Source organism: Macaca fascicularis, chromosome 7 (assembly GCF_037993035.2).
Source record: "Macaca fascicularis isolate 582-1 chromosome 7, T2T-MFA8v1.1".
In the NCBI taxonomy this organism is placed as follows: domain Eukaryota; kingdom Metazoa; phylum Chordata; class Mammalia; order Primates; family Cercopithecidae; genus Macaca; species Macaca fascicularis.
In genome coordinates this window covers 131368996-131391245 of record NC_088381.1, presented here as the reverse complement: position 1 = coordinate 131391245, position 22250 = coordinate 131368996, and the positions used below count along the sequence as shown (strand labels likewise).

General features: G+C 45.7%; 1 protein-coding gene across 5 annotated transcripts in view; it reads left to right on the top strand.

Annotated features, from left to right (window-relative positions):
* The window catches only part of WDR89 (WD repeat domain 89), a 91780-nt gene extending 71619 nt beyond the window's left edge, over positions 1-20161 (top strand). For 3 of the 5 annotated variants that reach the window (XR_012415855.1, XR_012415852.1, XR_001492509.4), the window contains exon 5: positions 19566-20161. The gene's annotated coding sequence lies outside the window, so the exon portion shown is untranslated. The remainder of the gene's footprint in view (positions 1-19565) is intronic. The other 2 variants (XR_012415854.1, XR_012415853.1) reach the window with 2 other exon arrangements.
* The last annotated feature ends 2089 nt before the right edge of the window (positions 20162-22250 follow it).

The window sequence follows — 22250 nt, the reverse complement described above, 5'->3', positions numbered from 1 at the left end:
CCACTGCACTGTCACTGTGTTGGCCAGGCTGGTCTCAAAATCCTGACTCGTGATCCGCCCGCCTTGGCCTCCCAAAGTGCTGGGATTACAGGCGTGAGCCACCGTGCCCGGCCGTGATTGTTTTTTTGTTGTTGTTTGTTTTGGTTTGGTTTGGTTTGGTTTTTTTGAAATGAAGTTTCACTCTCGCTTGTCACCCAGGTTGGGGTACAATAGTACAATCTTGGCTCACTGCAACCTCTGCCTCCTGGGTTCAAGCAATTCACCTGCCTCAGCCTGCTAAGTAGCTGGGATTACAGGCACCCGACACCACGCCTGGCTAATTTTTGTATTTTTGGTAGAGACGGAGTTTCACCATGTGGGCCAGACTGGTCTCGAACTCCTGACCTCAGGTGATCCGCCTGTCTCAGTCTCCCAAAATGCTGGGATTACAGGTGTGAGCCACCACGGCTGGCAGTGATTGTTTGCTTTGCAACAGATGCAGCAGTAAAGAGAAGCAAAAGGACCACATTGCTGCAAAAAACAAGCAATCCTAATCTAGAGGGAACTATTAATTAAACATCTATTAATGAATACATTTGCATGGCCAGATTGATATGAAGGTTAAGCACTCTAACTCTGTCCTTATCACTCATGGCCAAGTAATGAGGCTCCTGTTACAAAAAAAAAACAAAAAACTTATTGACAAGATGGGACACTTACTGTTATTAATTCAATTATTTGGCTTTGGTCAGTGCTAATGATGGTAATGATTGATGGCTACATGCACTGGGGAACCGTCAGAAATGGAAGTAAAAATCTACAGCATGTCGTACATGTATCTGCAGAGGTGTGAGTAAAGAACAATGGAAACTAAGAGAAAACAGCACCTCCAGGTGCCTACAGGTGGCATTCAGATCCAGAATAGCCATCCAGGCTTACAGAAAACTCAATCCAACTTTAAAAGGAATTACCAGGCAGAGTGTTGCAGCTCTGCCCAGCCACTTATACACTGTTGGTAGGAATATAAATTAGTCCAGCCAATGTGGAGAGCAGTTTGAAGATTTCTGAAAGAGCTAAGTTATGGGCCAGGTGTGGTGGCTCATGCCTGTAATCCCAGCACTTTGGGAGGTCAAGGCGGGTGGATCATGAGGCCAGGAGATAGAGGCCAGCCTGGCCAATATGGTGAAACTCCATCTCTACCAAAAATACAAAAATTAGCCGGGCGTGATGGCACACACCTGTAGTCTCAGCTACTCAGGAGGCCGAGGCAGGAGAATCACTTGAATCCGGGAAGCGGAGGTTTCAGTGAGCTGAGATTGCATCACTGCCCTCCAGCCTGGCGACAGAGGGAGACTCTGTCTCAAAAAAAAAAAGAACTAAGTGATGAACTACCATTCAACCCAGCAATACCACTTCTGGTTACATACCCAGAGGAAAATACATTTTTCTACCAAGAGGACTCATATGTTCATTACAGCTCTGTTCACAATAGCAAAAACATGGAATCAACCCAAGTGTCCATCAGTGGTGCACTGGATAAAGAAAATGTGGTACATGTACATCATGGAATACTATGCAGCCATAGAAAAAGAATGAAATCATGTCCTTTACAGCAACATGGATAGAACTGGAGGCCATTATCCCAAGCCAACTAAGACACAAACAGAGGCCAGGCGTGGTGGCTCACGCCTGTAATCCCAGCACTTCGGGAGGCTAAGGTGGATGGATCACTTGAACCCAGGAGGCAGAGGTTGCAGTAAGCAGAGACCATGCCATTGCACTCCAGCCTGGCCAACAAGAGCAAAACTCTGTCTCAAAACAAGGACAAACAAACAAACAAACAAACAAAAAACAAAAAGAAAGACAGAAACAGAAAACCAAACATTGCCTGTTCTCTTATAAGTGGGAGCTAAACACTGAGTCCACATGAACACGAAGATGGGAACAGTAGACACCGGGGACTACTAGAGACGGGAGAGAAGGAGTGGGGCAAGGGCTAAAAAACTACCTGTCAGGTGTGATGCTCACTACCTGGATGATGGGTTCAGTCATACCCTAAACCTCAGTACCTCAGTACCAAAGATTGAAATTGCTCCAAAAAATTTACTTTTATTTTTGTTTATTTTTTTGAGATGGAGTCTCGTTCTGTTTCCCAGTCATGCAGAAGCATGATCTCAGCTCACTGCAACCTCCACCTCCTGGGTTCAAGTGATTCTCATGCCTCAGCCTCCCAAGTAGCTGGGATTACAGGTGTGCACCACCATGCCCAGCTCATTTTTGTATTTTTAGTAGAGATGGGGTTTTGCCATGTTGGCCAGGCTGGTCTCGAACTCCCAACCGCAGGTGATCCACCCACCTTAGCCTCACAAAGTCCTGGGATTACAGGCATGAGCCACCGCACCTCGCCCCCAAATTTTACTTTTAAATATTTCCTACACAATATATGGTGCAATGGCTGGGTGCGGTGGCTCCCGCCTGTAATCCCAGCACTTTGGGAGGCCAAGGCAGGCGGATCACCTGAGGTTAGGAGTTCGAGACCAGCCTGACCAACATGGAGAAACCCCGTCTCTACTAAAAATACAAAATTAGCCAGGCATGGTGGCATGCGCCTGTAATCTCAGCTACTTGGGAGGCTGAGGCAGGAGAATCGCTTGAACCTGGGAGGCACAGGTTGCGGTGAGCTGAGATTGCGCCATTGCACTCCAGCCTGGGCAACAAGAGTGAAACTCCAACTCAAAAAAAAATATATATATATATATATGATGCAATGTTAAAAAATAAAGGAACATATATTCACATGCAAAAAATAAAGACAGACAACAGGAAACTGACAAACCTGCTGTTAACTAAAGACAAATAGCTAAAAACTAACCAGGAAGTTTTTACAATACAGTCTTCCAAGTGTTCCGAATGTCAGCAAAAAGAATAAGCCTTTAGAAGGAAGAGCTCCTGAATGTACATAACTGCAGGATGAGTCAACGGTGGGGTCTTGAACTGGCATTAGGGAAAGTTTTTCCAGGACGAGTATAATTAACAGCTTCAGTCATTACCAAGTGGTATTGAGTCTAGGGAACAGGCTCGGGGAAACGTTGTCCTCAGAATTAAAACAGAGATAAATCAAGACATAATCGACGAGATGCACCATCTGTAGAGGTAACTCACCCTAAGAAATGTTTTGCAAATGGGTTTGCAGGAAAACTTCCTAAGACCTGAGTGCAATGCTCTTGACTAAAATTAACAACGTATTTTAGCCTCTGTGCCTTCACACGTGTTCCTTCTGCCCATTACATATTCTGTTATCCTTATCTCCCCTTTCCCCAGTCCATTGGGTAGAGTATTATTCTTTCAGAATGTAGTCCAGGCATCATCATAACCTGTGCCTGAGAACAGAATGAATTATTTCCTCCTACTTTCTCTTCTCCATATATCATATTATCATTTGAGGATCTGTCTCACCTAGCACATTGCAGGCTCTTCGAGGGCAGAACCCAAACCTCTTTTCCCCAGCATCTCCTACCTCAGTGCCCAACCAAATAGGTATCTATTCAACGGATCAACTGAGTGGACCAGGAGAGGGGAGGAAGCATATTCTTATCCTAAAAAGTACATCAGTGCCAGGTGCGGTGGCTCACACCTGTAATCCCAGCACTTTGGGAGGCCAAGGCAGGTGAATTACCTGAGGTCAGGAGTTTGAGACCAGCCTGCCCAACATGGCAAAATCCCTTCTCTACTAAAAATACAAAATATTAGCTGGGCGTGGTGGCAAGCGCCTGTAATCCCAGCTACTCAGGAGGCTGAGGCAGGAGAATCCCTTGAATCCGGGAGGTGGAGGTTGCAATGAGCCAAGATCGCACCACTGCACTCCAGCCTGGGTGGGAAGGGCAAAACTCCGTCTCAAAAAAAAAAAAAAAAAGTACATCAGTGCCGGGCGTAGTGGTTCTGTAATCCCAGCACTTTGGGAGGCTGAGGTGGGTCGATCACTTGAGCCCAGGAATTCCAGACCAGCCTGGGCAACGTGTTGAAATCCTGTCTCTACTAAAAAAAAAAAAAAAAAAAAAAAAAAAAAAAAAAAAAAGCAGGGTGTGGTGGTGCATGCCTGTAGTCCGAGCTACATGTTAGGCTGAGGGAGGAGAATCACTTGAACCTGGGAGACGGAGGTTGCAGCGAGCTAAGATCATGCCACTGCACTCCAGCCTGGGCAACAGAGCAAGACTCTGTCTCAAAAAAAGAAAAAAAGTACATCAGAATCTTTGGATAGGCAGTGGTGGCTTGCAGGATTGGCATATTCAATATTGCAGTAGATTTGGTGGGCAGTTTCAGAATCCGCACGAGCCATGAGGTTTTTTATGTTTATTCAAAGAGATCTCAGGCCGGGCGCGGTGTAATCCCAGCCTGAAATCCCAGCACTTTGAGAGGCTGAGGAGGGCGGATTACTTGAAGTCAGGAGTTCAAGACCAGCCTGGCCAACATGGTGAAACCCCATATCTACTAAAAATACAAAAAATTAGCTGGGCATGGTGGTGGGTGCCTGTAATCCCAGCTACTTGGGAGGCTGAGGCAGGAGAATCACTTGAACCTGGAAGGTGGAGGTTGAGCCGAGATCATGCCATTGTCCTCCAGCCTGGGCAACAGAAGTGAAACTCTGTCTCCAAAAAAAAAGATATCTCCAATTATTTTTTAAGTGAGAGATTGTTTTAGTAAGGAGACAAATTTATAAATGGAAATGTGCAGCTTGCTATAAAAGTATGCAAAAGATTAAGAACTGGTATAAAGCTAAAGAAGAATTAAATCCCCAGGTGGCAATCAGAAGTTGCACAGAGGAGGAAATGGATTGATCTCGGTCTTGAAAGATAAACAGAAGTTTGTTGAGTATGATGGTTAATTTAGGTGTCAGCTTGACAGGATTAAGGGGATACCCACATAGCGGGTAAAGCATTATTTCTAGGTATGTCTCTGAGGGTATTTCTGGAAGAGATTGGCATTTGAATCAGTGGACCAAGTAAGGAAGATCTGCCCTCACCCAGTGTGCGCACGCACCATCCAATCAATTGAGGACCCAGATCGAACAAAAAGGCAGGGAAAAGAAGAACTCCCCCTCTTCCCCTTCAACGGAAACACCCATCTTTTCTTGCCCTTGCACATCAGAACCTCATGTTGTCCAGTCTTTGGACTGTAGAACTTGCACCAGCAGACCCCTATATTCTCAGGTCTTTGGCCTTGGACTGAGAGTTACACCATTGACTCCCCTGGTTCTCAAGCCTCTGGACTTGGACTGAGCCACACTACCTGCTTCCCTGGTCCTCTACCTTTCGACAGCATGTCATGAGGCCTCAGCTTCCATAATTGCACGAGTCAATTCTCCTAATAAATCCCCTATCTATCTATCTATCTATCTATCTATCTATCTATCTATCTATCTATCTAATCTACCTACCTGCCTACCTACCTACCTACCTACCTACCTACCTACCTACCTATCTATTTTCCCATCCATCTATCCTATTGGTTCTGTTTCTCTAGAGAACCTAGACCAATACATCAAGCAAACTGTCAGGCAGTGGGAACAGCCTTTACAAAGCAAGCAGGTTCCGCTGCTTGGAGCAGAGACCTAAAATAACAGTGAGGCTGGGCACAGTGGCTCACACCTGTAATCCAGGACTTGGGAGGCTGAGGCAAGCGGATTACCTGAGGTCAGGAGTTTGAGATCAGCCTGGCCAACACGCTGAAACCCTGTGTCTTCTAACAATACAAAAATTAGCCGGGCGTGGTAGCGCACACCTACTGTAGTCCCACCTACCTGGGTGGCTGAGGCAGGAGAATCACTTGAACCCAGGAGGCGGAGGTTGGGCTGCAGTGAGGTGAGATTACGCCACTGCACTCCAGCCTGGGCAGCAAAGCCAGACTCTGTCTCAAAAAAATAATTATAAATAAAATAAAATAAAATAAAATAACAGTGGTTTAAACAGTCAGACAATTTATTTCTGTCTCTACAAAGATCTAGACGTCTTTATCCAACTATTCCAAAAGCAAGGTGTGTCCTTCATCCTTTATGGTCCAAGATGTTGGTTAGTGCTCCAGCCATCACGTCCACATTCCAGATAGCACAGAAGAAAGAAGTACAAACGATCTTAAAAACTATCATTTTATGCAGGTTCTTAGTCCACATCCATCCCATTAGCCCAACACAGTCTCATAACTGTCTCATAACCACAACTAGCAGCAAAATTATCTGGGAAATACAGTATTTATTCTGGGTATCACATCTCCACCTAAAAATTTGGCATTCTATACCTGTGAAAGGGGAGAACAGATAATGGGGGACAATTAGCTATTTTTGTCACATATTCTTACCTCCACTTTTTTTTTTTTTTTTTTGATGGCGTCTCACTCTGTTGCCCAGGCTAGAGTGCAGTGGCACGATCTCAGGTCACTGCAACCTTCACCTCCCATGTTCAAGCAATTCTCCTGCCTCAGCCATCTGAGTAGCTGGGACTACAGGCACGCACTACCATACCTGTGTAATTTTTGTATTTTTAGTAGAGATGGGGTTTCATCATGTTGGCCAGGCCGGTCTCGAACTATGACCTCAAGTGATCTGCCCACCTCAGCCTCCTAAAGTGTTGGGATTACAGGTGTGAGCCACTGCACCTGGCCATTTTTTTTTTTTTTTTTTTTTTTTGGAGACTGAGTCTTGCTCTGTTGCCTAGGCTGGAGTGCAGTGGCACAATCTCGGCTCACTGCAAACTCCGTCTCCCAGGTTCAAGAGATTCTCCTCCCTCAGCCTCCCAGGTAGCTGGGATTACAGACACCCGCCACCATGCCTGGGTAATTTTTGTATTTTTAGTAGAGACGGGGTTTCACCATGTTGACCAAGCTGGTCTTGAACTCCTGACCTCAAATTATCCACCTGCCTCAGCCTCCCAAAGTGCTGGGATTACAGGCGTGAGCCACCACACCTGGCCATCTTCATGTTTTATATACAATCAATGCAGAGTGGTTGCATTATTTTCATGGTGCATTCAGGAAATTTCAAGTAGTTTTTCTTAGCTTATGCATAAAGTGTAAAGTAGGGAGAATGAATGGTAATAGAGCTAGAAAGATAATCAAGTGATCAGAACATTAAGGGATGGACCCAGTGTGGTGGCTCACGCCTGTAATCCCAACACTTTGAGAGGCCAAAGTGGGTGGATCGCCTAAGGTCAGGAGTTTAAGACCAGCCTGGCCAACATGGTGAAACCCTGTCTCTATTTAAAAAAAAAAAAAAAAAAAAAAAAAAAATTAGCTGGGTGTGGTGGCGGGAGCCTGTAATCCCAGCTACTTGGGAGGCTGAGGCAGGAGAATTGCTTGAACCTGGAGGCAGAGGTTTCAGTGAGCCGAAATCACGCCATTGCACTTCAGCCTGGGCAACAGGAACGGAACTCAGTCTCAAAGAAACAAACAAACAAACAAAAATTAAGGTGTGGCTTGTGTGCTATTCAAGTTACTCAAGGACTCAATAATTTGATCAATTAGGTAAAATGAGTTTTTGAATTTTCTGAAATGGAAAGGAGACCCAGGATAGCAGTGACGATGCCATGTTACTGCCTACCTGTGGGAAAGAACTGTCTCTCTGTTCCTCCTACTTCTTACCCTTTAAATGCAAAGAAACAGCAGCAAGAAAGAAGCTGAGGAAAGGACTACTAATATTTTAATCAATATGCATTGAAATAAATTTGTACTAAGCACTTGCTTAGTACCAATGCTTAGTACAAGCATTTGTGTATGTGGCCCAAATCCAATCCATGTAATCATAATAGTCTATCAAAGCAGCAATGCCACTATTTCAGTAAAGAAAGCATTTTTACGGTTGGGTGCAGTGGCTCATGCCTATAATCCCAACACTTTGGGAGGCTAAGGTGGGTGGATCACCTGAGGTCAGGAGTTCGAGACCAGCTTGGTCAACATGGTGAAACCCTGTCTCTACTAAAAATACAAAAAATTAGCTGGGTGTGGTGGCAGGTGCCTGTGAACCCAGCTACTAGGGAGGCTGAAGCAGGAGAATCTCTTGAACCTGGGAGGTGGAGGTTGCAGTGAGCCGAGATCACGCCACTGCACTCCAACCTGGGTGACAGAGTGAGACTCCATCTCAAAAAAAAAAAAAAAAAAAAGAGTTTTTAGGCCAGGCACAGTGTCTCACACCTGTAATCTCAGCAATTTGGGAGGCTGAGGTGGGCAGATTGCTTGACCTCAGGAGTTCAAGACCAGCCTGGGCAACATGGTAAAATCCTGTCCTTACTAAAAATCAAAAAAAAAAAAAAAAAAAAAGCCAGGTGTGGTGGCATGTCCCTGTAGTCCCAACTACTTGGGGGCTGAGGTGGGAGGATCTCTTGAACCTGGGAGGCGGAGGTTCAGTGAGCTGAGATTGTGCCACTGCACTCCAGCCTGAGCCACAGAGTGAGACCCGGTCAAAAAAAAAAAAAAAGCTTAGGATGAGAAATAGAAAGTATTTCTGTTTGTTTGTTTTATAAGTTCATTTGATGTACTGGACGATCAGTGGTTAGTTCTCATCCACATTGACTAGATTTTTGAAAATGATAACACGTACGTGGGTAACCAAAGTATAGAGCTTGTTTGTTGAATCTTCATCCTCATTACGTTTTCTGGACAACCTCACAGGGATACAGTATGGGACAATCCTTATTCCTTTGGCCCAAACAGCTTTGTTGAGCCTAGTATCAATGTGCACATCTGGAGTGCCCATCTCCTTCATGGCAAATTTTGGATCTCTTTGAGCGCCCAAGGGGCACACTTCCTGAAGTCCATGCTATGGATGCGCTTGTGAATGTTGATGGCAGAAAGGCTCTTCTTCTTGCCATCCTTCTTTGCAGGAGCCATCCTGCTGGCCCAAGCTGGAAAGCAAGAGAACTACAGATTGTGGGAGAAAGAAAGCAGCGGTTCCCTGAAGGTATTTCTTGAAACACTGGAGGAGAATGGAGCTAGCTCAAATGGGAATAGGTGAGATTTATAGCCACTCCCCCCATCCCTGCAGCATATCTACTTTAAATTCTTGTTTTTTGTTTTTTGTTTTTTGTTTGAGAGGGAGAGTCGCGCTGTCGCCCAGGCTGGAGTGCAGTGGCCGGATCTCAGCTCACTGCAAGCTCCGCCTCCCGGGTTTGCGCCATTCTCCTGCCTCAGCCTCCCGAGTCGCTGGGACTACAGGTGCCTGCCACCTCGCCCGGCTATTTTTTTGTATTTTTTAGTAGAGACGGGGTTTCACTGTGTTAGCCAGGATGGTCTCGATCTCCTGACCTCGTGATCCGCCCGTCTCGGCCTCCCAAAGTGCTGGGATTACAGGCTTGAGCCACCGCGCCCAGCTAAATTCTTGATCATGTTAATTTGTAGGTCTTAAGGCATTACATCAAGAAATCACAAATTACATCGGGAGCCAAGCTGAGTTTAGCAAGATCTCATAACCTGTCTGGTTCTCTGACCTATTAAATGAGAGGTCAGGACAAACTGAGTTATCAGGGACATTTTTTTTTTTTTTGAGACAGAGTTTCGCTCTTATTGTCCAGGCTGGAGTGCTGGAGTGCATTGGTACAATCTCGCCTCACCATAGCCTCCGCCTCCCGGGTTCAAGCGATTCTCCTACCTCAGCCTCCAGAGTAGCTGGGATCACAGTCATGTGTCACCACACCCGGCTAATTTTGTATTTTTAGTAGAGATGGGGGTTTCTCCATGTTGGTCAGGCTGGTCTCAAACTCCCAACCTCAGGTAATCCACCTGCCTCAGCCTCCCAAAGTGCTGGGATTATAGGCATGAGCCCCCGCGCCCGGCCAATCTGGGCCTTTTCTGCTCAAACATTGCAGAAAGGAAAAGGCAGAGATAACTAATGATGTCAATGATAATACGGCAGTCTCTTCCCAAACACACTCCCAAGCTTTTTTCGTTGTTGTTGTTGAGACAGAGTCTTAGTCACCCAGGCTGAGTGGCACCATCTCAGCCCACCAAAACCTCCACCTCCCAGGTTCAAGCAATTCTCGTGCCTTAGCCTCTCAAGTAGCTGGAATTACATGTGGGAAAAAGAAAGAGAGATCAGCCTGTTACTGTGTCTATATAGAAAGAAGTAGACATAAGAGACTCCATTTTGTTCTGTATTTGAGATGCTGTTAATCTGTGACCCTACCCCCAACCTTGTCCTTGCAAGAGACATGTGCTGTGGAGACTCAAGGTTTAAAGGATTTTGGGCTGTGCAGGGTGTGCTTTGTTAAACAAGTGCCTGAAGGCAGCTTGCTGGTTAAAAGTCATCACCATTCTCTTAATCTCAAGTACCCAGGGACAAGTACACTGCCAAAGGTCGCAGGGACCTCTGCCTAGGAAAGCTAGGTATTGTCCAAGGTTTCTCCCCATGTGATAGTCTGAAATATGGCCTCATGGGATGGGAAAGACCTGATCGTCCCCCAGCCTGACACCCGTGAAGAGCCTGTGCCGAGGACCAGTACAAGAGGAAAGAAGGCCTCTTGGCGGTTGTTGGCGGTTGAGATAGAGAAAAGCATCTGTCTCCTGCCCGTCCCTGGGCAATGGAACATCTCGGTGTAAAACCCGATTGTATGTTCTGTTTACTGAGAAAGGCGAAAACCGCCTTAGGGCGAAAGGTGGGACTTGCTAGCAATGCTGCTCTTTATGCACTAAAAAGGTTTATGAAGATGTTTGCATATGCATATCAAGACACAACACTTGGCCGGGCGCGGTGGCTCAAGCCTGTAATCCCAGCACTTTGGGAGGCCGAGACGGGCGGATCATGAGGTCAGGAGATCGAGACCATCCTGGCTAACAAGGTGAAACCCCATCTCAACTAAAAAATACAAAAAAATAACTAGCCGGGCGAGGTGGCGGGCGCCTGTAGTCCCAGCTACTCGGGAGGCTGAGGCAGGAGAATGGCGTAAACCCAGGAGGCGGAGCTTGCAGTGAGCTGAGATCCAGCCACTGCATCCCAGCCTGGGTGACAGAGCGAGACTCCCTCTCAAAAAAAAAAAAAAAAAAAAGACACAACACTTTTCCTTAAACTTATTCATGTCACAGAGATCTTTATTCATATGTCTTACTGCTGTACCTTCTCCCTAGGATGATCCTATTATCCTGTCACTTCCCTTTCTCTAAGATGGTAAAGATAATTATTAATAAAAATACTAAGGGAACTCAGAGACTGGTGCCGGCGTGGGTCCTCTGTATGCTGAGCACTGGTCCCCTGGGCCCACTTTTTCTTTCTCTATACTTTGTCTCTGTGTCTCATTTATTTTCTCAAGTCTCGTTCCACCTAACGAGAAATGCCCACAGGTGTGGAGAGGCAGGCCACCCCTTCAATTACAGGCACGTGCAACCACGCTTAGCTAATTTTTGTATTTTCAGGAGAGACGGGTTTCACCATGTTGGCCAGGCTGGTCTCAAACTCCTCAAGTGATCTGCCCACTTTGGCCTCCAAAAGGCTGGGATTACAGGAATGAGCCACCACACCTAGCCTCAAGCTTTTGTAATTAATTAGTATAGCAAGCTAGAGGTTACTGTTGAGCACCTCTAGAGAATTTTTCATTTCAGTTATACTTTCAACTCCAGAATTTCTATTTGGTTATATATAGAGAAATATGTATTTCTAGCTTTTCATGTCTTCATTGAGATTCTATATTTTTTGCTGAGACATTTTTCTCATGCTTTTCTTTAGCTCTTTTTTTTTTTTTTTTTTTGAGACAGGCTCCTGTCCTGTCACCCAGGCTGAAAAGCAGTGATATGAACATGGCTCACTACAGCCTTGAACTCCTGGGCTCAAGTGATCTTCCCACCTCAGCCTCCCGAGTAGCTGGGAGTACAGCAGGCGTGCATCACCACGCCTGGGTAGTTTATTATTTATTTGTTTATTGAGACAGAGTCTCGCTCTGTCACCCAGGCTGGCGTGCAGTGGTGTGATCTCAGCTCACTGCAACCTCCACCTCCCGGCTTCAAGCAATTCTCCTGCCTCAGCCTCCCAAGTAGCTGGGACTACAGGTACCTGCCACCATGCCAGCTAATTTTTGTATTTTTAGTAGATGTCTTAATTTAATTTAATTTAATTTAATTTAATTTAAGAGAGCTAAATAATTAAACATGAGGCCAAAGTACATAAGAAAGTGGCAGTCTTTTATTGCAAATATGCGTACACTCTCCGGCGAGGTTCTCTGGTCCTCAGGTATGGGGGGCCAGGGAAGTTACCCCAGTGCTCTCTGGTGAGGTTCTCCGGTCCACGAATGTGGAGGCCTCCATGAATGCGGGGGCCGAGGAAGTCACCCCGGCTCCTGCCGGTGGCAGACTTTTATGCATTGGTACTGGAAGGGGGAGGGCAGTGGGCAGGATAAGGGCGTGATAAGGGTGTCTCCGTAGGCGTGGCCGGGTAAGTTTCGATCTCTTCGGATTGACGTCACCTGGCGCATGCTCGGTTGTCCTGCACTTTCCCGGGCGCAGGAAAGTTGGTGATGAAGAACCCGGAAGCAATCGGGACTGTGCCATCTTGTTCACCTTCCTCCATTTTGTCCCTTCTCCCTCACCCAAACAGTAGACACTAGGTTTTACCATATTGGCCAGGCTGGTCTCGAACTCCTGACCTCAAGTGATCACCCACCTCCGCCTCACAAAGTGCTGGGATTACAGGCGTGAGCCACTGCGCCTGGCCTATTTTTTTTTTTTTTTTTTTTGAGACATAGTCTCACTCTGTCACCTAGGCTGGAGTGCAGTGGTGCGATCTTGGCTCACTGCAACCTCTGCCTCCCAGGTTCAAGCAATTCTCCTGCCTCAGCCTCCCAAGTAGCTGTGACTACAGGCATGTGCCACCATGCCTGGCTAATTTTTGTATTATTATTGTTTTCTTTTTAGTAGAGACGGGATTTTACCATGTTGGCCAGGCTGGTCTTGAACTCCTGACCTCATGATCCACCCACCTTGGCCTCCCAAAGTGCTGGGATTACAGGCATGAGCCACCGTGCCTGGCCAATGTATTTATTTTTTTTGGACAAGGTCTCACTGTGTTGCTCAGGCTGGTCTCGAACTCGTGAACTCAAGTGATCCTCCCACCTCAGCCTCCCAAAGTGCTGAGATTACAGACATGAGCCACCATGCCTGGCCTAAAGATATTTTAAATATCTTACTTAAAGTTTGGTAAGTACAAAGTCTGGGCTTCCTCAGGGAGTTTCTATTGACTGTTTTCTCCCTGTGCCTGGGACACACTTTCTTGTTTTTTGCATGTTGTGTAATTTTCTGTTGGAAACTGAGGATTTAAAATAATATAACATGGCGTAATATAACATGGCAATAATTGAAATTGGATTCCCTTCTTTCCCCAGGATTTTTACTGCTGCTCTTTGTTTAGTGACTTCCTGAACCCATGTTGTAAAGTTTGTATTCCTTTTATTTTTTAGAGACAAGGTCTTTCTTGGTCTTCCAGGCTGAAGCACAGTGACGTAGTCAATCCTAGCTCATTGCAGCCTTCAGTTCCTGGGTTCAAGCAATCCTCCTGCCTCAGCCTCCTGAGCGTTTAGGACTTATAGGCATGCAACACCACACCCAGCTAGTTTTTTTTTTTTTTCTTTTACTTTCTTCTTTAAATTATTATTGATTTTTATTTCAATAAGGTTTTGGGGAACAGATGGTGTTTGGTTATGATAGAGGAGAGAGAAAAAAACCCGGTCCGGCAGCCAGTTAGGGTGGGTCCTCGGTGGAATCCTTTCAAACCAAAGAACAGCCTGCAGGCACAGATAAGGGAACTCGCACAAAGGGGCTTGCCTAAGACACGCCCACAGTCGCACAGATAAGAAAGGTTGCACAGGTGACTTGCCCAGACATGCTAGCAATGGAAAATTCTGTCTTCCGACAATTGCGTAGTAAGGGGAACAAAGCATTGTGGAGTAACTCAAGCTAAGGGCTCGCATGCGCACTAGGAGGACGGGGGTAAGCTAACAGAAATTCACGCCTTATGCAAATGAGATGCCCAGCCCTCACTGGTTTCTTATAAAAGCCTTTGCATTTAGCTGTAGGAAAACGGCAACCCTCTTCAGGTTCCCTCTCCGCAGCGGGGGGCTTTCTTCTTTCTCTTATTAAACTTTTGCTCTAACCTCATCCTGGATGTCCGCACTCCTTAACTTTCTTGGTCGTGAGACAAAGGACTCCGGGTACTACCTCAGGCAAGGAGAGACTGCTACCTTGTGGTGCACTGGCAAGACTGTAACATGGATAAGTTCTTTAGTGGTGATTTCTGAGATTTTGGTGGACTCATCGCCCGAGCAGTGTACACTATACCCAGTGTGCAATCTTTTATCCCTCACCCACCTCTCACCCTTACCCCTGAGTCCCCAAAGTCCATTTTATCATTCTTATGCCTTTTTGTTTCTTTCTTTATTTGCGGGGCAGTGGGAGAGATGGAGTCTGGCTCTACTGCTCAGGCTGGAGTACAATGGGGCGAGCTTGTCTCACTGCAACCTCTGCCTCCCAGGTTCAAGAGATTCTCCTGTTTCAGCCTCCCAAGTAGCTGGGATTACAAGCACCCGCCACCACACCCAGCTAATTTTTGTGTTTTTAGTGGAGACAGGGTTTCACCACGTTGGTCAGGCTGGTCTCGAACTCCTGAACTCAGGTGATCTACCTGCCTCAGTCTCCTAAAGTGCTAGGATTACAGGCGTGAGCCACCGCTCCCAGCTGAGTCTCTTTCCTTTTTCTTTTTAAATTGTTATAGAGATAGGTCCCGCTATGTTTTCCAGCCTGGTCTCAAATGCCTGGCCTTCCAAAGACCTGAGACTACAGGTATGAACCACTGCACCCAGCCAAATCAGTATTCCTTTTCAAGGGTATGGCACTGAAATCTGTTCAGTTAGCTTAGGCGTCAGCTGATTATTGGACGCAGAGTTCCTCAAATTCCAGGAACCAATACGTCTCGCAGCCTTTCCTGACAGATTGTGTGTGTGGGGCCTGTCTTCAATGCTCAGGCAGGATTTTCACAACTCTGCCTTAGCCTTTACTTTCTGCTTGTGAAGGGCCTTAGGGTCTGACAGAGATGAGAATATAGGGACTTTCAGGCATTTTCTGGGCAAGTGCACAACCTTGCACATGCTCAAGGACTTGTAGATTCCAAGGAATACGTTAAAGAGTTTTCCAAAGCTCCCTGTGGATATCTTATACCTCAGCTTTTGGAGTCTTGCTTTTTTGCCCAGGCTGGAGTGCAGTGGCGTGCTCTCAGCTCACTGCAACTTCCACCTCTTGGTTCAAGTGATTCTCCTGCCTCAGCCTTCCAAGTAGCTGGAATTACAGGCATGTGCCACCATGCCTGGCTAATTTTTGTATTTTTAGTAGACATGGAGTTTCATCATGTTGGCCAAGCTGGTTTTGAACTCCTGACCTCAGGTGATCCACCTGCCTCAGCCTCCAAAAGTGTTGGGATTACAGGCGTGAGCCACCGCACCCAGCCTCCAGATTTTCTTTTCGTGTTTTTTGGTCAGCTTCCGGTTTGCTCCAGTTGTTAACATTACCATAGCAACTGTAATGTTAATAATTATTACTGATTGTTTTTGACCAATGCCCTCAGGGAAAAGACTTTTTGCACTGAGTTCTGAGTCAGATCAAATAAAGAAAAGCCCTGTGAGTGGAAGTTTCCAGGGAATAGTCAGGCAGGTCAAATGATGAGAATTCTCTGTGAATGGTGCTTTGGGGAGCTCTAAACCCATTTGGTTTTCTACAGTGGCTGCTAGGCTGTTCGTTCACCATGACACAGAGTAGCTGGTTTTCAAGATTGCTGTGGACCCAAAGAGATGGGGAGGGGAATAGAACAAGATAAATTGTCACAAAGTTCACTGTTCTTACCAAGATCCAGCCATTTTTCTTGAATAAATGCTCCTGGAATTGCTGCAAAACTTTTGTTATTGTACAGTGTTCCAAAGAAATTGATTTTGACAATTTTTGTCAGTGTTTTCAGTGCTCTAATGAAAGAGTATCTTTTCAAAAGTCTTTACTCTGTCATTCCCTCTGATGACACTCCAGAACCTAAGGAAGATATACCTAGTGGTTTCCATATGCTTTGGATGGCTTTAGGCTCATCACAGTTCTAGAGAAGAACATGGAACTTGTTTCATCTTTCTAATATCACCAGTGTATTGTTACTCTTACTGTATATTGTGCACTGGAAAGCCCTGCATCTCAGTTTTACTATTTGACAAGCTTTTCAAGTTTTAGAATACATTCCATTTATTAATTGAAACCCAACATGCTGTCTAAATTTGCATCATTAGGGAAATTGATCTGGTTGTGTGATAATGAAAGAAAGGGGAGTGATTCTAGATTCACATCTAATTTCAAATCCTCTTGTATGTCTTAGAAAGTTAACTTTACCCTTCAAAATCTCAGTTTTTTCATTTGTAAATAATATTACACCTACTTCCTGGGGTTATTGGAAGAACTCGGTAACAGTCTAGCATGACTGCACAGGATAGGTGCCTAGTTAATACTGACCTCTCCTCTCATTCCCTCCCACCTCTGCTAAATAAAGGGCTCGATTTCTTTAAAATTAGTTATAGTTCAGGCAAATAGAAAAAAAATGACATTCCCAGAAAAATAGAGAAACCGAAAAATGTGTCAGATGATTTTTGTTGTTCATTTGGCAAATTGTGTGTAATCTGCCACTGCAATCAGCAATGTCACATTGAATCAATTTACTCTTCAATTACTGAACCATTGGTAAATCAATCTCTCTGATCCATAAACCAACTCTCAATCGTCTAACTTTGAGATTACTCATACATTATGTCTCCTGCATATTAGTGCTGCCTGGGTTTCGTGCATTTCACTGCCCATTCACTTCTTTATCATGTAAAGTGTCAGAATTAAAACCACACAACTTTGTGGTCAGCAGATTAGGAAGTATGTATTTTGAAATTTAAGATCAGGCTGGGTGCAGTGGCTCACGTCTGTAATCCCAGCACTTTGGGAGGCTGAGGCAGGTGGATCACCTGAGGTCAGGAGTTCAAGACCAGCCTGACCAACATGGAGAAACCCCGTCCCTACTAAAAATACAAAATTAGCCTGGTGTGGTGGCGCATGCCTATAATCCCAGCTACTCGGGAGGCTGAGGTAGGAGAACTGCTTGAACCCTGGAGGCGGAGGTCGTGGTGAGCTGAGATCATGCCACTGCGCTCTAGCCTGGGCAACAAGAGCGAAACTCTGTCTCAAAATAATAACAATAATAATAATAATTTTAAAAAAGAAACTGTCCCCATGATCTCATTAGCTACCATCAGGCCCCACCTCCAGCACTGGGGATTACGTTTCAACATGAGATTTGGGTAGGGACACAGATCCAAACCATATCACTACCCAATTGTATAATTTAATATTTATCATCTACCTCAGTACATGCCCAAAGATATTCACTACTAACAGTTCCATGTATATCCTTCCAATACTTTTCTAGGTATTTACAGGTGTGTGTTTGTGTATGTGTATGTGTATATATAACATAGTTTTCCCTAGTATACATAGGATACTACTTTATTTATAGTTCGGTGGCCTGTTTTTTTCATGTGATATCACACACACTTTTCCATATAATATACACGTCCCTTATATTTCTCTCTCTCTCTCTCTCTCTCTCTTTTTTTTTCGTTTTTGGCATTCTGGAGTGGGCCTAAAACATCTCCCTTGTATCTAATGGCTGCCTAGTATTTTATAGTATGGCTGAGCCATAATTTAATTATCTTGAAAAATCTCGCTCTAGTGGGCCGGGCGCGGTGGCTCAAGCCTGTAATCCCAGCGCTTTGGGAGGCCGAGACAGGTGGATCACGAGGTCCGGAGATCGAGACCATCCTGGCTAACATGGTGAAACCCCGTCTCTACTAAAAAATACAAAAAAAAAAAACTAGCCGGGCGAGGTGGCGGCGCCTGTAGTCCCAGCTACTCGGGAGGCTGAGGCAGGAGAATGGCATGAACCCGGGAGGCAGAGCTTGCAGTGAGCTGAGATCTGGCCACTGCACTCCAGCCCTGGAGACAGAGCGAGACTCCGTCTCAAAAAAAAAAAAAAAAAAAAAGAAAAATCTCGCTCTTGTCGCCCAGGCTGGAGTGCAATGGCTCCATCTCAGGTCACTGCAACCTCCACCTCCCAGGTTCAAGCAATTCTCCTGCCTTAGTTTCCCAGGTAGCTGGGATTACAGGTGCCCGCCACCATGCCCAGCTAATTTTTGCCTTTTTAGTAGAGACGGAATTTCACCATGTTGGTCAGGCTGGTCTCGAACTTCTGACCTCCGGTGATCCACCTGCCTCATCCTCCCAAAGTGCTGGGATTACAGGCATGAGCCACCGCGCCCAGCTGTTTCTATATTTTGTCTATTCTATCTCTGTAATTAACAAGATGAGAGGAGAAAGTGAGTAACAGTGTCGGCAACGTGGCAGAACTTTATCAAGAACTTAAAAATATGACCAGGCATGGTGGCTCATGCCTGTAATCCCAGCACTTTGGGAGGCCGAAATGGGAGGATCACTGGAGGTCAGGAGTTCGAAACCAGCCTGGCCAACATGGTAAAACCCCATTTCTACTAAAAAAAAAAAAAAGCAAAAATAAATAAATAAATAGCCGGGCCTGGTGGCCTGTGCCTGTAGTCCCAGCTGCTTGGGAGGCTGAGGTCTGAGAATCATTTGAACTTGGTAGGTGGAGGTTGCAGTGAGTTGAGATCGCATCACTGCACTCTAGGCTGGGCAAGAATGAGACTCCGTCTCAAAAACAACCACAATACAAAAAGAACTTAAAAATATTCATATCCTGGGGCCGGGCACGGTGGCTCACGCCTGTAATCCCAGCACTTTGGGAGGCAGAGGCGGGTGGATCACGAGGTCAAGAGATGGAGACCATCCTGGCCAACATGGTGAAACCCCATCTCTACTGAAAATACAAAAATTAGCTAAGCGTGGTTGCACGTGCCTGTAATTCCAGCTACTCTGGAGGCTGAGGCAGAAGAATCGCTTGAACCCAGGAGGTGGAAGTTGCAGTGAGCCGAGATCACGCCACTGAACTCCAGCCTGGTGACAGAGTGAGACTCCGTCTCAAAAAATAATAATAATAATAATTCCGGTGGCTCAAGCCTGTAATCCCAGCACTTTGGGAGGCCGAGACGGGCGGATCACGAGGTCAGGAGATCGAGACCATCCTGGCTAACACGGTGAAACCCCGTCTCTATTAAGAAATACAAAAAAAAAAACTAGCCGGGCGAGGCGGCGGGCGCCTGTAGTCCCAGCTACTCGGTAGGCTGAGGCTGGAGAATGGCGTGAACCCGGGAGGCGGAGCTTGCAGTGAGCTGAGATCCGGCCACTGCACTCCAGCCTGGGTGACAGAGCGAGACTCCGTCTCAAAAAAAAAAAAAAAAAATAATAATAATAATTCATGTCCTTAAACCATGAATTCTACTTTCACAAATTTGAGGAAATAAATATGTCATAAGTAGACACCTATTGGGTACATCTCAGGGCTACTGCTCCTACTCTTCTCCCTACCACCCCCACGTGAAGAATCATCCAGCCCAAAATGTCAAGCTTCTTCTCTTTTTCTCCTCCAGTGCACGTGGAAACAGCAGAAAGCCTCCCAACACTCATTTTGTGCAGTGAGTCTCCTATCCTGACCACAGCGGATTGGACCAGGTGAGGGTACCTGAGCTAACCTGGGCTAGGGTCCCTTTCCCAGGAACTTTGAATTAACACTAAGGGATCCTCGCTTATGTTCTGGCTGCTCTATTAAATGGAGACAATGCAAAAATGGGAGCTTGACCTGCCATTTTGCCCGACCTAGCCTGCCCCTCAGAGAAAGTGAGAGGAGAATGACTGAAGCCCAATCTCAGCAAGGGACAGAGACAAAAAGGCCTGAGTGCTTTTCCATCCTACGGCTAGTCCCTGCTTGCTGAGGCTAAGTGCATCCCTGCCCAGAATCCTAATAGCAATTATCCCCCTGTGCCTATGCCAGCTCCAGTAAGTCCCTGGTAAAGCTCCTGCTGCTCCATCTCAGGAGAATCCCGGATCCTGATCAGTGCCTCAATATTGCAGAACAGAGGGAGTGAGGGAAATATTTAATTTCCAACTCTGAAGGTCTACCATGGAGAAGAGAGGAGCAGAAGGAAGAACTTAATACTGGTGGAGCACTTGGTAAAATGAAAATAAATATTCTTTTTTTTTTTTGAGATGGAGTTTCACTCTTGTCTCCCAGGCTCGAGTGCAATGGCACAATCTCGGCTCACTGCAACCTCCGCCTCCCGGGTTCAAGTGATTCTCCTGCCTCAGTCTCCTGAGTAGCTGGGATTACAGGCGCCCACCATCACACTCGGCTAATTTTTGTATTTTTAGAAGAGACGGGGTTTCACCACGTTGGCCAGGCTGCTCTTGAACTCCTAACCTCAGGTGATTCACCCACCTCAGCCTCCCAAAGCGCTGGGATTACAGAAATGAGCCACTGCACCTGGCGAAAATAAATATTCTTTATGAACCACTTTAGACAGTTCCTGGCCCACAGTAAACAATCTTCTTCTTTTTTTTGTTCTGAGATGGAGTCTCGCTCTGTTGCCCAGGCAGGAGTGCAGTGGCACAATCTTGGCTCAGTGCAACCTCCGCCTCTCAGGTTCAAGCAATTTTCTTGCCTCAGCTTCCCTGGGAGCTGAGGATTACAGGTGTGTGCTACCACACTTGCTGATTTTTTTGTATTTTTTTTTTTTTTTTGAGATGGAGTCTTGCTCTGTCACCCAGGCTGGAGTGCAGTGGCGCGATCGTGGCTCACTGCAAGCTCCGCCTCTCGGGTTTACGCCATTCTCCTGCCTCAGCCTCTGGAGTAGCTGGGACTACAGGCGCCCGCCACCTCGCCCAGCTAGTTTTTCGTATTTTTTTAGTAGAGACGGGGTTTCACCGTGTTAGCCAGGATGGTCTCGATCTCCTGACCTCGTGATTCGCCCATCTCGGCCTCCCAAAGTGCTGGGATTACAGGCTTGAGCCACCGCGCCCGGCCTTTTTGTATTTTTAGTAGAGACAGGGTTTCACCATGTTGACCAGGCTGGTCTCAAACTCCTAACCTCAAGGGATCCACCCGCCTCAGCCTCCCAAAGTGCTGGAATTACAGGCGCAAGCCACCGTGCCTGGCCTCTCATAGTAAACAATACTTTAAACAAACAAAAAGCAGGCCAAGTATGCCAGGCCACGAAGGAGAATTCTGAGTATAACCAGTATCACTGCCTCTCTTTCTCTCTTGTTTTCCTCCTGGTCATAAGGTATTGCTCCAAACTCTGGGCTTTCATAGTAATTAGTCCTCGTTCATACTATCTTGTACTACAGTAGAGTGATAGTTTTTTTTTTTTTTTTGAGACAGAATCTCGCTCTGTCACCCAGACTAGAGTGCAGTGGCACCATCTCAGCTCACTACAATCTCCGCCTCCTGGGTTCAAGCAATTCTTTGCCTCAGCCTCCCGAATACCTGGGATTACTGGTGCCAACACCATGCCCGGCTTATTTTTTTGTATTTTTAGTAGAGACGGGGTTTCACCATCTTGGCTAGGCTGATCTTAAACTCCTGACCTCGTGATCCACCCACCTCTGCCTTCCAAAGTGCTGGGATTACCGGCATGAGCCACCACGCCCAGCCGAGTGATAGTATTTATGTCTTTTTCATATTTGAGTTGCCCCAGAGTGCTAAGTAGGTACTTCAATATATGGAATGTTATGTATGAGGCAATGATTAAATACAATAATGGAAATTTGGTTAGGAAACTTCTATATGATGTGTTTGAAAGGCTTATGGAAATATACTGATCATCATGAGATGATGAGTTCTCTTGAAGTTGAGCGTTTGCCACAGTTTGCCAATGAAGGCAGTGACTTTTAGCTAATTATAACTTGTTTCATTTTAGGGGTCAAGACAGCTGTGATTATATACTTTGAATGAGTCTCTTTCAATGCGTTTTTTTTTTTTCAAAAATACTTTTTCATAAATACTCTGTTCCATTTGCCAATTGGCTTGTTAACTGGGTCATCAACCTTCCAAATCAGAATATATGCTTCCTTGACTTAGAAATGCCATCAAACAGAACATTTTCAAGTACTGGAAATGTACTTGCCTCTATCCTTGTTTTCAAAGCTCTTTAAACCGAAGTTTCCTACAACATTTTCTGATCATTAAGAAGAAAGTTTTTCTAATGCTAGGGCATGTTAAAAAAAAATCTTAAGACACAAAAAATAAGCTTGATTTGGATTCACACTGAAATTTAACT